The sequence below is a fragment of the Gopherus flavomarginatus genome, chromosome 4, assembly GCF_025201925.1.
Source record: "Gopherus flavomarginatus isolate rGopFla2 chromosome 4, rGopFla2.mat.asm, whole genome shotgun sequence".
Taxonomy (NCBI): Eukaryota; Metazoa; Chordata; order Testudines; family Testudinidae; genus Gopherus; species Gopherus flavomarginatus.
The window spans coordinates 192,105,130-192,121,697 of NC_066620.1; the positions used below are offsets into that span (position 1 = coordinate 192,105,130).

General features: G+C 39.8%; 1 long non-coding RNA gene across 1 annotated transcript in view; it reads left to right on the plus strand.

The window, feature by feature from the left end:
* The first annotated feature begins 9,470 nt into the window (after window positions 1-9,470).
* LOC127049808 (uncharacterized) overlaps window positions 9,471-16,568 on the plus strand; it is a 39,051-nt gene continuing 31,953 nt past the window's right edge. The window contains exons 1-2 of the long non-coding RNA XR_007774065.1: window positions 9,471-9,750; window positions 13,070-13,192. This is a non-coding gene — a long non-coding RNA (uncharacterized LOC127049808). The remainder of the gene's footprint in view (window positions 9,751-13,069; window positions 13,193-16,568) is intronic.

Genomic DNA, 16,568 nt, shown 5'->3' on the forward strand with positions numbered 1-16,568 from the left:
TTACCCTGTAAAGTATTTTCCATTCTGATTTTACAGAGATGATTTTTACCTTTCTTCTTTAATTAAAAGATTTCTTTTTAAGAACCTAATTGATTTTTTCCTTGTTTTAAGATCCAAGGGGATTGGATCTGGACTTACCAGGTATTGGTGGGGGAAAGGAGGGGGGATGGTTAATTTCTTCTTGTTTTAAGATCCAGGGGGTTTGGATCTGTGTTCACCAGGGAATTGGTGAAGTCCCTCAAGGCCACCCAGGGAGTGGAGAGTTTTGGGGGGACAGGAAGTGCTCCAGACACTAAAATTTCTGGATGGTGGCAGAGTTACCAGATCTAAGCTTGTAAATAAGCTTAGAAGTGTCCATGCAGGTCCCCACATTTGTACCCTAACGTTCAGAGTGGGGAAGGAACCTTGACAGCTGCTTTACACGGAGTATCAGAAACTAGAATGTTGAAGCTCTCATCTCCTGAGAAAAAAAATATAGCTGAGATCATTGCTTTTAGGGATGGGGAAGATAGTGAGGACAAGACAGTGGGACTCAGCAATCCTGGATGATTAGGGGGCTGAGGCACATGACTTACAAGGAGAGGCTGAGGGAACTGGGGTTATTTAGTCTGCAGAAGAGAAGAGTGTGGGGGGATTTGATAGCAGCCTTCAACTACCTGAAGTGGGGGTTCCAAAGAGGATGGAGCTAGGCTGTTCTTAGTAGTGGCAGATACCAGAACAAGGAGCAATGGTCTCAAGTTGCAGTGGAGGAGGTCTAGGTTGGATATTAGGAAACACTATTTCACTAAGAGGGTGGTGAAGCACCGGAATGGGTTACCTAGGGAGGTGGTGGAATCTCCTTCCTTAGAGATTTTTAAGGTCAGGCTTGACAAAGCCCTGGCTGGGATGATTTAGTGGTGTTGGTCCTGCTTTGAGCAGGGGATTGGACTAGATGACCTCCTGAGGTCTCTTCCAACCCTAATCGTCTATCATTCTATGATTGATTTCTTGGCTCAGCTGCAGACATTTCTATGTGATTTTGGATAAATTACTAAACCTATCCTGCACTTCAATTCCCCATCTGTAAAACGGAGATGACCTCCCAATGTCATAGGGGTCATGAGAAGATAGAATCTCTTCATGATTGTGAGGCATGTGAAGAATTCTGAGGTCCATATCAGCTGAAAGAACCAACTCTGTTTTAAATGTACACAGCTATATCATTTAATTACAGGATAGAGATGGGAGGCAATTCAAAACAAAAAAATAAGACATTGGCCATTTTTTCAGAACTGACTACAGACGCTCCCCGGCTTACACATGTGTTCCATTATGGAATGCCTTGCGTAAGTTGAATGTTGCATAAGTCAGGAACATACACCCGACTATTATGCCAAAAAAAAAGAAAAAGCTTATAGAACTTACGGAACTTTTTCCGTAAGTACGGATTTGCGCAAGTCAGGTTTGCGTAACCCGGGGAGCGTCTGTAGTTACTTTGTATAGCTCAGTTTTGGGTTGCTCAACATCAGATAGTTTAAATGAGCTTGATTTTCCTGGGGGTGGAGTTCTTAGCACTTTCTGAAAATAAGCCCCCTTAAGATGTTTCAAGATGGGCATACAAAACTGAGACACTCAAACTCCCTAGTCACTTTTGGAAGTCTTCATCTATACCATGTACTTGTTTGTAGACAGACTGATTTAAGCAAATTTATTTAGTGTTTAAACTCATTCTGTGGCTGTTTTGTGCAAGCAAATGTCACCATATGTATTGCTTGCAAACTCTACAGTATGAGTATGTACTCTTCATGTGATTGGCCCTCACATGATATTGTTTTTGTTCCCTTATTGGGTGATCAAACCTTTAAAATCTATTTTCACTTCTGCTTGAAATGAGTGAATATAGTTTAATTGTACCAGAGCAAACTCCCAAGCTGAAATCCTGTCCCTATTGAAGTCAATGGGACCACTCCCATTGATTTCAATAAGTCCAAGATTTCACTCCTAGCACACAGAAGGAAAATGATAACTTGCCTCTATTTACAAAGAGGGGTAAACTACATTTGTGCAAATAGTGTATTTCCTTGTCTATGTTAGCACAAATGCAGCTGCACCACTGGTTGCTAGCCATCTACTGCTGAAATCAGAGTTAATGTCCAATGTACCCTGCAAATTAAAAAGCCCTACAGTTGACAGAAACCCTTCATATAATTGAAGATCTATTGTCGTGCAAAATCCATCAATAACTGTAGTAAATAAATGCAATGGAACGTAAAAGGCACCATAGAATCATTTATTACAGTGTTTACCATTGTCCTTGTTTTATAATTTATTTTGTACCAGTGTTGGTTGGCAATGCTTTGTTTTTTTGTGCTTGGATTTTATGTAAGAAATGGTAACGACTGAGACCTTTTTATTAGGGGAATGACTAGGCAGATAATAAAGGTTATAGATCATTAGCAATGCTAAGGAGTCTCAAGAAGTCTTTAGTGGAACTGGAGTTTCATAACAGAATCTGAATGCATCTCAAATATTACATTAATGTTTGCCACTGATGAACTTCCCACTCTGTGGGAGTTTTGAATAATGGATTCATGCACCCATGTATGTAAATCCTGAAAGACAAATTCACTGCATTTTTGCATATTCTAAATATTCCAGATCCTTAGAATTCAGTTCTCAAACAGGCAAAGATGCAAATGGAAGGGGGAAAGAAATGAATGGCAATACAATCAAAACAGAGAATACTGCAAAGGTCAAAGTAACACAGCATCTTTATACATACCACTGAATATAGTAAGCATTCAAATCCAATTGTCTCATCGTAGAGAGGAAGACTTCTAAGAGATACTATGAAGTACTATTTTATAATTTTGAATTCTTTGAATGGGGTTTTCTCTAGCTTTGCCAAGGAGACAGAGGCAGAGGAGACAGAGAGTTGTCAATACTTAAGGGTACATTCATATCCATGCTTGTTCCTGGATTGTCAAGAAACATTTTTGAAATATCTGTCTGGTAAGAAGATTACTCCCTTCCTACTCAAATATTGACTTGGCTACAGTTATTCATGACTTAATGACCTCTCACCTGGTGTATTACAATACAAAATATCTGGGGAAACCATTGAATCTGGCACAGAAACTACAAGTAGCACAGAATGCAGCTGTCTACCTGCTAGGCTGCATAATCCATATACTATTAATTATCTGAAGATTAGTAGTTTCTGAGTGTGATTCAAAGCATACACAGCCTCTTAGTCTGCTCAGAGACTACCTCTCTCCTTATATAATCTAGCAGCACCATAATCAGTTCTCTAAGGGTCATGTTAACAGGCCTCTACTCTTAATGCAGAATGTTCTCAGGCAACAGTAGAAAGTCTTTAAAAATTGCTCCCTACACTTGGGGTCTAACAGAACTTGAATCTGTTGACTAGAGTCATCGACAATTTTTATCAAAACATTTTTTTCAATTAAAAATGGTTGTCTGACCAAAATACATTTTTGTGGATTACATTTATTTTTGTCAAAAATATTTTGATTTTTTGACAACCCCTGTTGCACTCCCCCTAAAATTGCTTAATACAGGGTTTTTTGCTTTGTTCCCCTCTCTTTTTCCATCCTCCCACTCACCAGATTGCTTTTCTATTGTAAAAATGGTCAGACAGAGTGAAGGTATAAAACGGGGAGAAAATGAAAAACCAAAATCTGAAAATGTTTGGATTAGTTTGGAGAAAATCCCCTAAAAAGTCCCTGGAAAAATTTCAGACAAATTAGGAAGTTTTTATTTATTTCAGGAAGAGACCTGGAGAGTCCAGCCCCCCGCATGCAGACGGGAAGAAGTAAACTTAGACCACCCCTGACAAATCTTTGTCCACCTATTTTTAAAAACCTCCAATGATGGGCATTCTACAAACTCTATTAGAAGACTATTCCAGAACTTAACTACACTTATAGTTAGAAAGCTTTTCCTAATATCTAACCTAAGTCTCCCTTGTTACAGATTAAGCCCATTACTTCTTGTCCCATCTTCAGTGGACATGGAGAAAAATTGATCACTGTCTTCTTAACCTTAATATATTTGAAGACTGTTATCAGGTGCCCCCCTCCATCTTCTTTTCTCAAGACTAAACTTGCTGAGTTTCTTTAATCTTTCCCCATAGGTCAGCTTTTCTAAAACTTATCATTTTTGTTGCTCTCCTCTAACTCTTTCCCATCTGTCCACATCTTTCCTAAAGTGTGGTGCCCAGAATTGGACAAAGTATTCCACCTGAGACATCACCAGTGATAAGTAGAGTTGGACAATTACCTCCCTTGTCTAACATACGACATTCCTGTTAATATATCCCAGAATAATACAAGCTTTTTTCACAACTGCATCACTTTGTTGAGTCATATTCCATTCATAATCTACTATAATTCCCAGATTCTATTCTGCACTACTACCACTTACCCAGTTACTGCTCATTTTGTAGGTATGTCTTTGATTTTTGCCTTCCTCAGTGAAGTACTTTGCACTTGTGTTTATTGAATTTCATCTTGTTGATTTCAGAACAATTATCCAATTTGTCAAGGTCATTTTGAATTCTTACCTTGCCCTCCAAAGTGCTTGCAACCCCTCTCAGCTTGATGTCATCCACAAATTTTATAAGCACACTCTCCACTCCATTATCCAAGTCATTAATGACAATATTGAATAGTACCAGGCCCAGGACAGACCCCTTTGGGAACCTACTAGATACACCCTCCCAGATTGACAGTGAACCATTGATAACTACTCTTTCAGTAAGGTCTTTCAACCAGCTGTGCACTCACCTTATAGTAATTTAATGGAAATCACATTTCCCTAGTTTGCTTATGAGAATGTCATGTGGCAGAAATGTCAAAAGCTTCCCCCATATCCTCTTAGCTAGTATTTCTTTCAAAGAAGGAAACTAGATTGCTTTGGCATGATTTGTTCTTGATAAATCCATGTTGGCTATTCCTTATAACCCATTATCCTCAAGGTTCTTGCAAACTGATTGTTTAATACTTTGTTCTGGTATCTTTCCAGGTATCGAAGTTAGGATGACTGGCCTATCACTCCATGGGTCCTCTTTGTTTCCCTTTTTAAAAATAGGTATTATGTTTGCCCTTCTCCAGTCCTCTGGTCCCTCACCCATCTCCTGTGAGCTCTCAGAAATAATTGCTACCCCAGGAAGAAGAGACCAACCTAGGAACGGAACCCTGGACTCCTGATTCTCAGTCCTCTTCTCTAACCACTGGATAATGCTGTATCTGATAATTTACCATTTCATAAATAACCCCCCAAACATTGCAAAATAATTACAAAATTTTATCTAAAGTTAATATTAAGATATTTATTTTATATTTGAAATATCTTTTTGGATAAATGACATCAGGTTGGAAGATATTTTGGACTGCCAATGGGCTACTCAAGGAATATGTTAAACAAGGATGTGCATAAGGAGGGCAAGCAGGGCCCCCCCATTAATCAGCAGGGGCATAGAACTCCTCCAGCCACAGGGCCGCAGTGGGAAGAGTGAGTTCTTCCAGCCCTGGGGCCACAGCGGGAGCTGACAGTTTCTCCAGCCCTGGGGCCGTGGTAGGGGCACAGATTGTGCCCCTCCAAAAGCCATCAAATTTAAATTTCTGCACATGCCCCTAAGTATGAGCAGTAGCAGTTACACTGAAAACATCTATGAGACTAGATACAAACTACTAAATTTTGACTTGGCCATAGAATGATGGAACTATTTGCTTTGAAATCCTTGATAATCAGAATACTAGATAAATCAAGTGCTGGTAGTTGAATTAAATAAATATATTAAGTTAAATAGCTTCATAAAATAATCTTATGATGCTATAAATCTCTCCATATTATATATAATATTATAAAATAAAAGGTGGAACTCTTTCTGCAATTTTTTTATAATTTCTGTTTTAACAAAGAATATAAATTACATTTTGAGATGTCATTTCATGAGCCATGAACAGCAGAAGTCTATTGAATATTCTGCTCTATTAATTAAGGCTCTGATTCTGCAAAAGGACATGCACACCCTCACTCTTTTGTCCACACAGAGTCTTACTGAAGTCAATGAGACTCATGGAAGCAAAAGGTTCCAGGCTTGTGTATTTCTTTGTAGTATTGGGCCCACAATAAACCATGTAATATGGGGTCAGTTCTGTGATATGCTCAGTTCTCTTAACTATCTCACACTACTATATGTAATTATACAATACAATACTACATTAATTCCACTTGCAAGACATATTCTTGCAGTAACTTGGGGCTGGATCCTGAACTGTTGAAGTTGGTGAGGAATTTTGCCAATGATTTTGATGGGATTGGGCCAGTGGTTCCCAAACTTTAACAACCTCTGAACCCTTTTCACTAAAATGTCAAGTCTCACAAATCCCCTCCTAAAAATGAATATTTCCAGGGATTTTCTCCTTTACCTGCATATAAATTATAAAAGCAGTGATCTTGAAAATATAAAATTGGTTTTCATGAAATGATTATTACACACTATTTATTATTAATTATTATTTATCACTACAGTATTTTTTTTACATTATGAAAACGGCAACACTTTCCCAAGATCTCACTTTCATAGCTTGTATCACGTTGAATAAACCTGTTATAAGACAAGGCTCCTATGTTTCATCAAGGAGTATCAAATGTGAAACAGCATGAAGGTTTTTAAGAAGCCAACTCAGAGAGTTCCTCCTACACAAGCATTCAGGTCTTGAGCAGTCCAGGCAAACAACACACGTTACAACAAAGCTTAAATTTGTTCTCCATAATAATTTAAAAAACAATACTAGCTGCCTATTTCATTTAAAAATAGCAAAAAATATCCACCTCCCTTTCAATTTCTTATAAGAAGTCTTGAAGTTTAAATCTCCTCAGTGTGATAGACATGCTTGCTTTGATCTGCTTAGCTCTTGGAAATCCAGGGGCTCTGGGCTGCTGGACTATGCTGGTCCTGTGCTGCCCGGGGTCCTTAAGAAAAGCTCTGTCCATCATTAGGGAATTTTTTCCTGAGAACCCTCTGTAACATTTTATGAACCCCTGTGAATCACTGGATTGGGCCCTTGATTGCTAAAATACTTTATTAACATACCACAGACATATTGGGTGAAATCCTGGCTTCATTGAACTCAATGGCAAAACTCCTGATTCCAGGGGTCTAGGATTTCACTCACTGCGTTAGCTATACAGTTATACAAAAACTGATGTTGTCACTAGTGGATAACAGGTGGATTTTTTTATTTGATTGCATCTAAGGAAGGATTGTTGCCCCTTGACTAGTAAGTGTTGCCAGAGTCCTGTGAACCTGTAAACGACTGTAATAAATATAAACTGAAAGGCTTACCGGGCAGAGAGATAATGTCAAGGAAAGATGAACTGGTCAAAGACAACTTAGAAGATGAAAGAAAGATAGCAATGTGTAGATATATGGGTTGGCTCTCCTGGATACCTATAAACAGATAAAGAACAAAGCAACACATAAATCAGTGGTCATCTAGAAAACAAATAACTGCATTCTCCACTCCAAAAATTAGTCATTCAAGTGATGGATATAACTCTACAGAATCAGCATTGCCAGCATACTATAGTGATAATAAAATGCTCTATGCGAATGCTATTTTATTAGATATATCAGTAAAACTTTTCTTTATTTTGCATCTTGGGATTAATAATGTGTGAGTTTCTTTCTCCTATTTTACCATGCGTTCTTAGGTTGGCTGACCTTTGACTGGTAAGTGTTGACAGGGTCCTGTGAACCCTGGAAATGATAGCATGATGTTATTTTACTGACGAGGTGCAAACAGATGAAGAACAAAGTAACACATAAATCAACACATCAGGAAAAACAAATGCATGCATTCCCACTCCAAAAATTATTCTGGGGAAGAAGAAAGGAGACCTAGCATGACTATACTAGGTGTTAAGAGTGAGATTCAATCAGGCACTTGAAATTAAAAGTACAAATCTTCAGATATAAAGCAGAGGCATCAAAGAAAAAAAAATCTAGGTATAACCAAATGGGACCCCAGAATTCAAATTTTGCAGAGTTGAGTGATAAATATGTCTACAGGAGCCCAGTTATTACCACCCCAGGAAAATATTTTGATATTTGCTTTTTGCTGCCCTTGAGAGGCAAGAAGCTCTAAGTATCGTTATCACTAAATTTTAATTATGTCTAAGGCCATGTTCTCTAAGGATTTGTGCCGTAAACCCAAAATGGAAGAGAATTCATGATAGCGTAGCATTCAAGAGCAGGAACAAGTTAAGTGCCAATATTGATGCGAGAACAAATGGATTTAAACTGGCCATCAATAAGTTTAGCTTGAAATTAAATGAAGGTTTCTAACCATCACGAGTGAAGTTCTGAAACAGCCTCCCAAGGAGAGTAGTGGGGGCAAAAAACCTAATTGGTTTAATGATGAGTTTGACAAGTTTATGGAGGAGATGGTATGATGAGACTGCCTACAATGACATATAGCTGATTTGCGACTTCTAGAAGCTAATATCTCCAATGGCTTGTGATGGAACACTAGATGGGGAGGGCTCTGAATTATTTTCCCAAGTGTCTGTCTGGTGGGTCTTTCCCACATGCTCAGGGTCAAACTGATTGCCATATTTGGGGTCAGGAAGCAATTTTCCCCTGGATCAGTTTGGCAGAGACCTTGGGTTTTTTTGCCTTCCTCTGCACATGGGGCATGGATTATGTGCAGGTTTAAACTAGTGTAAATGGTGGATTCTCTTTAATTTGAAGTCTTTAAATCTTGATTTGAGGACTTCAGTAACTCAGCAAGGGTTTATTACAGCAGTGAGCGGGCAAGGTTCTGTGGCCTGCAATGTGCAAAAGGTCTGACTACATGATCATGACAGTCCCTTCTGGCCTCAAAGTCTGTGCGTCTATGAGGCTATGCTATTTTCTGACCCATCTCCTTTTGCAATTTGACTGTTACTGATGAGGACCTGGAAACTAAATGGCTTCATGCAGTTTTCCTTGCAATAGGAATGATAACCAGAAGAAATTTGTTTGCTGAAAGACAAAAGATCCTGTTACTTCAGTGGGCTTTGAGTGGTCAAGGCTCTCTTCTGACTTCATGATCACCAAGAAACAATAAGACAGCTACAGATAAGCAAAGCATCTTACCTACATTTGTTGCTCACACAAATCGTTCATTGACATAAAATAAGCAGAGCACCTTTACATAAGTGGCTTGGCATTATTTCCCCCATTTTACAGATGGGGAAACTGAACAACTTGGAACTTACATGAGATGATGAAAGTTACAGAGAATAAACGAACCTCCATGCAGAGGCCTAGCACAATACTTATGCACTGCTTCCATCTATCTAAAGTCACTAGGACTTAGAGGGGGTTTAAGTGGTATATTGGCTTTACGCTGTTTCTTAGCATAGAGGTGACTTTCAATGAGAATGAGTCAGTGGTAGAGTTAGGAATTAGAGCCAAGGTTAAGATAAAAATTTCCAAAATATCCTAAATGACTTAAAGGTCTAAATTGCATTGACCTTCAATGGAATTTGGGTGTCTGAATCACTTATGCTCTTCTGAAAATTTTACTCTTCGTCTAATTAGGGTATGTCTTCACTACCGGCCAGATCTAGTCTAGACTCGATAAACCAATCCCCGAGCGCTCTCGTGTTGACTCCTGTACTCCAGTTCAGTGAGAGGTGCAAGCAGAGTTGACGAGGGAGTGGCAGCAGTCGGCTCACTGTAGTGAAGACATTGCGGTAAGTAGATCTAAGTACGTCAACTTCAGCTACGTTATTCACGTAGCTGAATATGTGTAACTTAGATCAATCCATCCCCAGTGTAGACCAGGCCTCATTCCACTATTCTAAGCACTAATACATACTCCTTCCCACTTTAAAACTTGTTCTGCCATTCATTTTTCTAATCACTAGAAGAAAAGCACAGGAGACGATTTTGGAGCAGGGTTGTTTGCTGCTTGTTTATAGCCATCATTTTGTGCCTGGTTTAAAATAAATGCTTCTTGCTCAAAAGTTGTAGAAACAGTTATTTGGCTTATCATTTCTGGGACCTCAAAATAAAGCATATGATTCTTGAACACAAGTGGTGAGTATATATATTTTTGAAAAGACTGATCAGCAGGACTATAAAGAGAATGTCCATGTGTCATAAACAGATAGTTAAGGGTTAATGCCTCTTTTACCTGTAAAGAGTTAAAAAAGTTCACCTAGCCTAGCTAACACCTGACCAGAGGAACCAATGGGGGAACAAGATGTGTCAAAAGGAAGGAGGGAAGTTTTTCCTTTGTCCGAGAGTTTCGGTTTCAGCCGGAGTGAAAAAGATCAAGGAACCAGCCTCTAATCAGAGTAGTAAGTTTTAGAAAGGAATGAATAGGTTTATGTTTATTTCTTTGTAGCCTGTCTTATGCAAATTGAGGTAGAATCAAACTGGTTATTTGAATATTTTTTTTTTTTTGTGTAACTAAATTTGTGCCCAGGGGAACATCCTCTGTGTTTGAATCTGTTGTCTGTGAGAGTAGCTGGTATGCTAATCTCTCCTACAGGGTTTTCTTTTACCTTTCTTTTCTTTAATTAAAGCCTTTTTTCTTAATACCTGATTGATTTTTCCTTGTGTTTTTAGATCCAAAGGGATTGGATCTGGACTCACCAGGGATTGTTGGGGGGAAAGGAGGAATGATGGCTAATTTATCCTTGTTTTAAGATCCAAGGGGTTTAGATCTGTGTTCACCAGGGAATTGGTGAAGTCCCTCAAGACTACCCAGGGAAAAAGGGGGTCCTTGTGGGTGGTGGCAGCGATACCAGACCTAAGCTAGTAATTAAGCTTAGAAGTGTCCATGCAGGTCCCCACATCTGTACCCTAAAGTTCAGAGTGGGGAAGGAACCTTGACACCATGTATTATGTATTAGTCCCTAGAGTAGAGGACTGAGATGAAGAGTCAAATTTTCGGAAGTGCATAAGTGACTCAGACACCTAAATTCTACTGAAGGTCTGTTTATATCACCATGCAAACAGTGCTCTTCTAGGATGCTGGGTGAGTGCTATCATTATTCTATTAATCACTCAGATTTTTCTTACCTGTTGTCTTAAGGAAAATATATTTCTTAGCTATATTGCAACCTGAAACATATTTGGTAGTCCCCATTTCAAATCTGGATGCTCAAGATGGTCCCTGAGTTCTTCCGTTAGGGGTTCAACTTGACTTTTACCTTATAAAATGAACTGCATATTTTTAAAGTAAAAACAATTGCATTTTATTAATGTTTGGTCTAAATATATTCATTGCCTATACATCTTGTGAAATTAACGACTGCTTTTATATATATGGATAAACATATGGGAGATATATATATAGATTTCCATATGTGGATCTGCTTTTGGGGCATGCATTTGTTTTGCAGATTGAAACAAGAAACCCGAGAGAAGTTAAGTAGTCAACTAATCAAAATATTCATTTCCAAAAAAGTCTAGGTACTATCCAATTCTGCAGAAGACAGAATACATGAATCAGACAATCACTTTCTGATATTTCATTCCGGGTATCAGGATTATTAATATAGGCGAGGAGAAGTAATATACAAGCCATGCAAATACTGTATTTATAACTGGAATCCTGATTATTTTCCTGTCTTCCAGCATTATAACTTTTCTGCACCCACTGAACTATGATCTGCTAAATTTCCCACTACCAGTCCATGTGCGTTGACTGTACTATCCAAATATTGATTCCTCAATGCATAACAGATTATTGTTATTGCAGGAGGTCAGAAAAAGCTCTCAGAATCACAGGAACATAAAAGCAGAATAGTTAAAAAAAAGTTTTTGTTCTTAATTGTGCTGTGAATCCTCTCACCCAGCAACCCAATCCATTCTCAATGAAGTAACTAGAATGAAATATGTTCTGCAACTACCTACAGATTAGCATCAGTACCATGTACCTGTGGGTATGAACTTTGGAAAGTGGCCTCTGAATCTAAATCAAAGGCTACATCATAAAAATTCCAGCCCAGTTCTATGCACACCACTAGTTTCTGTGCAGCTGTTACTGAAGTTGTCCTGATTGCCACTGTCCTCTTTGCACTCTGGTTCTGGTCCAAAAACTTGTGCAAATGCAAATGCTTTTATAACAGTCTCTATCATAAACTCCTACAAGGTAAAATTTACTTTATTTTTCTTCACAAGGCTTAGTGTAAGTATGGATGGTAAAGTGGGGACGCACCTTGCTTTCTGCTTGTCTCTTGAAATGCACATGACCCAAGCCCTTTTTGATGTCAAAAAATATTTTGGGTGAAATCCTGGTTCCGTTGAAGTCAATGGGAATTTTGCCATTGACTTCAAGGGAGCCAGGATTTTACTCTTGGTGCCTTTTCACCCATCTGCACTTTCAGAGTCACATCTGTAGGGAAAATGGAAAAACCTTTCATATGATGAGTATGTGGCATGGAGCCTCCATTGCTTCACCAGGCACAGAGTTTCCTCCTCTGCTGGTGGAAGCCTGGGGTAAATCAGTCCCACTCATGTTTTTATTCCTCCATAATTACAAGGCAGGCCTTAGGGTAGGCCCAAGGGTACTAAGTTCATAACTTAAAAAGAGGAATACCTTTCCTGACCCCTGCTCTGGGGTGTAGCCTTATTATGCTGGCCTCTGGCGTCAGCCCTTCCCCCAAACAGTCCATTAGTGAGGTTGCTTCCCCTGTAAGAAGAACAGCATTCCACTCAGGAGAAGTTTTTCCCCTACTGCCACTAGCCCTGCTGCAGTTTATCACCCATCTCTCCCCTCTCTTACCAAAAAAGGGGTTTTTAAAGGTCATTGGCAGCCTTTAAGTGGCCACAGGTTTCTCTAGTTAACCTGAGGTAAACCTTTTTCAGCTTATAGGGAACAGGGCCTGCACCATTCTAGGGCTGATATATCTGCCCTCCACCTCTCTCTTATATCTGTCAGGACTGACTTTATCACAAGAGATTGAGCATTTCTAATCTGACCCAAGAGAGCAAATAATGGATCAGTTCGTGATGGTTCATATTGGCGCTAATGCTACTGTGTTGTAAGATATCTTGCAGACAGTAGATGACTTCAGGGAACTTGAAAGCATATTGAAGAAGAAGAATGTCCAAGTGATCTTTTCTGAGAAACTTCCTGTCCCATGTATGAAGACAAGAAGGCAGAAGTAAACCGCTGGCTAGGTAAGTGGTGTATGGTTTTGGTTTTTTGGAACATTGGTTCACTTTCTATGGTGATAAGGGACGGTATAGTTTGGATGGCCTTCAGTAGAAGGGGAAGCAAGCTCTTCGGAGACAGGCTGGTTAGACTAGTCAGGGGAGCATTAAATTAACACCAAAAGAGAGGGGTAAAAAGAGGGAAGATATGAGCACTCAGCACAAACTGGAGATGTTGAGAACAAAATTAATCAAGCAAGCAAAGGACACGAAGAGAAAAAAGTCTTGAACTGCCTATACACTAATGTTAGGAGACTGGGTAACAAACAAGTGAAATTTGAATTGCTCATTTATGAGAATAAATTTGATCTAGCTGATATGAGTGAAACCTGTTGGGGTGATTCAAATAATTGGAATGTTAAAAATCAATGGTTATAACCTATTCAGGAAGACTGAGTGGGCAAAATGGGAGGAAGAGTGGCACTCATGTCAAAATGGCATTACCCAGTCACTGATAACTTGGAAGAAAATGATCTTGAATGTTTATGGATAAACGTCATAACAGATAAAGCACAAGATGGTGTATTAGTGTCTGCTACAGACCACTAAATCACATTAGAGAACAGGATGACTGCTTTCTTGCACATCTATCAAAAAAGAGTAGGAAAAAAAAAGTGTCACAGCTGATTGAACAGATAGTTTAGCATAAGTTCTTTTCCCAGACCTAGAGCCTGTTTCTCTCGCCAACAAAAGTTGGTCCAATAAAAGATATTACTCACCCATATTTTATCTCTAATATCCTGGGAATGATATGGGTACAGAAATGCTGCATGCAGCCAAACAGATTATCAAGCAAACAATAAGAGAGTCAGGGGAAATAAGGTGTTCCCTGTAAAGAGGAATAAAAGTGTACATACTCCTTCTGTATACCAGAGAACTATAGTACGCATGCTATGGAAGCCTCCCTGAGGCACACGCTTATAACAGTACAGATCCTTACCACATCTTCCTATGGGATGTGCCTTAAAAGCATCCTCTGGTGACTAGAGTCTAGTTAAAAGAGACAACTTTGGTTGCATGGGATCTGGCCAATGGGTAGTTAAACTATCAGTGTATTATCTTTCTACAGAGTCTTTTCCTGCTGCCCAAGCACATGTAGTGATGGGATAAAATCTGATTTCTAATTTCTTTGTCACCGCTTAGGGCTCTTTGCATAACACCCACCCTCATTTAGTTCAGCACGCTCACATTTACACATTCTTCCTCCTCTGATCATCTTCCGAGCCAGTTTCCTGTCTACCGTGTGTTGCCTAAAATGTAGTGTGTCACTGAAACTCCTCAATTGTCTGTGCAGAGTTGGAATAACAGCAGCAGTCTCTCCCCGTGTCCAAATGCTTCTGACTTGGCAGCAAAAAGAGAAATCTGGTCTATGAGTCCTTTTGGTCAGCACAGTACCCTGAGCCAACCGCTGACTCATTGTCCCTAGATCCAGTCTGCACGGCTGACTCATTGACTTTCATTCCAGGAAATCTTGCCTAGAGTCAAAGTGATACATGTAGTTTATTTATTTATTTATTTGGCGTATGCGATCTGGTCAAGCCACAGCATTCTTATCAATGATGTTCAAGGCACGAAGATCTCCAGGAAGCTGTGTCATTTTGCAGTTCTCAACAATATATGTCATGGTTTCTGGCTGCCCACATTGACATAGCACAGTGGTTTTCAACCAGGGGTACATGTTTCCCTAGGGTACACAGAAGTCTGCCATGGGATACATGAACTCAACTAGATATTTGCCTAGTTTTACAACAGGCTATATAAAAAGCACCAGCAAAGTCAATACAAACTAAAATTTCATACAAAGACTTGTTTATACTTCTCTATATGCTATATACTGAAATATAAGTACAATATTTATATTCCAGTTTTTTTATTTTATGAATATATGGTAAAAATTAGAAAGCAAGCCATTTTCAGTAAGTGTGTAGTTTTAAAATGAGGTGAAACTTGGGTGTACGCAAGGCAAATCAAACTCCTGAAAGGGGTACCATAGTCTGGAAAGGTTGAGAGCCACTGACAGGGGCAGCTCTATGTTTTTTGCTTCCCCAAGCAAGGCAGGCAGGCAGGCAGCTTTCAGTGGCATACCTGTGGGCGGTCCGCTTGTCACGCAGATTCAGCAGCATGCCTGTGGGAGGTCCGCTGGTGTCATAAGCAGATAGTTAAGGGTTAATGTCTCTTTTACCTGTAAAGGGTTAAGAAGCTCAGTAAACCTGGCTGACGCTGACCAGAGGACCAATAGGGGGACAAGATGCTTTCAAATCTTGGTGGAGGGAAGTCTTTTGTTTGTGCTCTTTGTTTTGGGGGTTGTTCGCTCTTGTGACTAAGAGGACCAGACGTCCATCAGGCTCTCCAAATCTTTCTGAATCAGTCTCTCATGTTTCAAACTTGTAAGTAATTAGTCAGGCAAGGCGTGTTAGTCTTATTTTTGTTTCCTCAACTTGTAAATGTTTCTTTTTGCTGGAAGGATTTTACCTCTGTTTGCTGTAACTTTGAACCTAAGGCTGGGGGACCCCCTCTGGTCTATAGAAATCTGATTACTCTGTAAAGCCTTTTCCATCCTGATTTTACAGAGATAATTTTTGCCTTTTCTTTCTTTAATAAAAAGCTTTCTTTTTAAGAACCTGACTGATTTTTCCTTGTTTTAAGATCCAAGGGGATTGGATCTGGACTCACCACGGATTGGTGGGGGAAAGGAGGGGGGATAGTTAATTTTCCCTTGTGTTAAGATCCAAGGGGATTGGATCTGGACTCACCAGGGATTGGTGGGGGGAAAGGAGGGAGATGGTAAATTTCTCCTTGTTTTAAGATCCAAGGGGTTTGGATCTGTGTTCACCAGGGAATTGGTGAAGTCCCTCAAGGCAACCCAGGGAGGGGACAAAGTTTTGGGGGAACAGAGAGTGCCCCAGACACTGGAATTCTGGGTGGTGGCAGTATACCAGAGCTAAGCTAGTAATTAGGCTTAGAAGTGTCCATGCAGATCCCCACATCTGTACCCTAAAGTTCAGAGTGGGGAAAGAAACCTTGACAGCTGGTCACGCGGATTCAGCGGCATGCCTGCAGGAGGTCCGTCGATGCCGCACTATCGGTCCCTGCTGCCAAATTGCCACTGAAGCCTCAGACTAGTGGCTCTCCCTTGCTGTGCTGGTGCCTGTAGCTGTCCCGGTCACTGGCATAGTAGACTGTATCTAAAATGGCACTGCGATTCTGCTGCAGCACAAATTCCATGTCCAGTACAAAACTGGTTCAGAAGTCTCCACTGACTTTGTGGTAAATGAAACCCAGGTTGATGCTGTGTGAGGTCCAAGACAAGATAATTATTTGTCACTTTCTCTGTGGACCATGA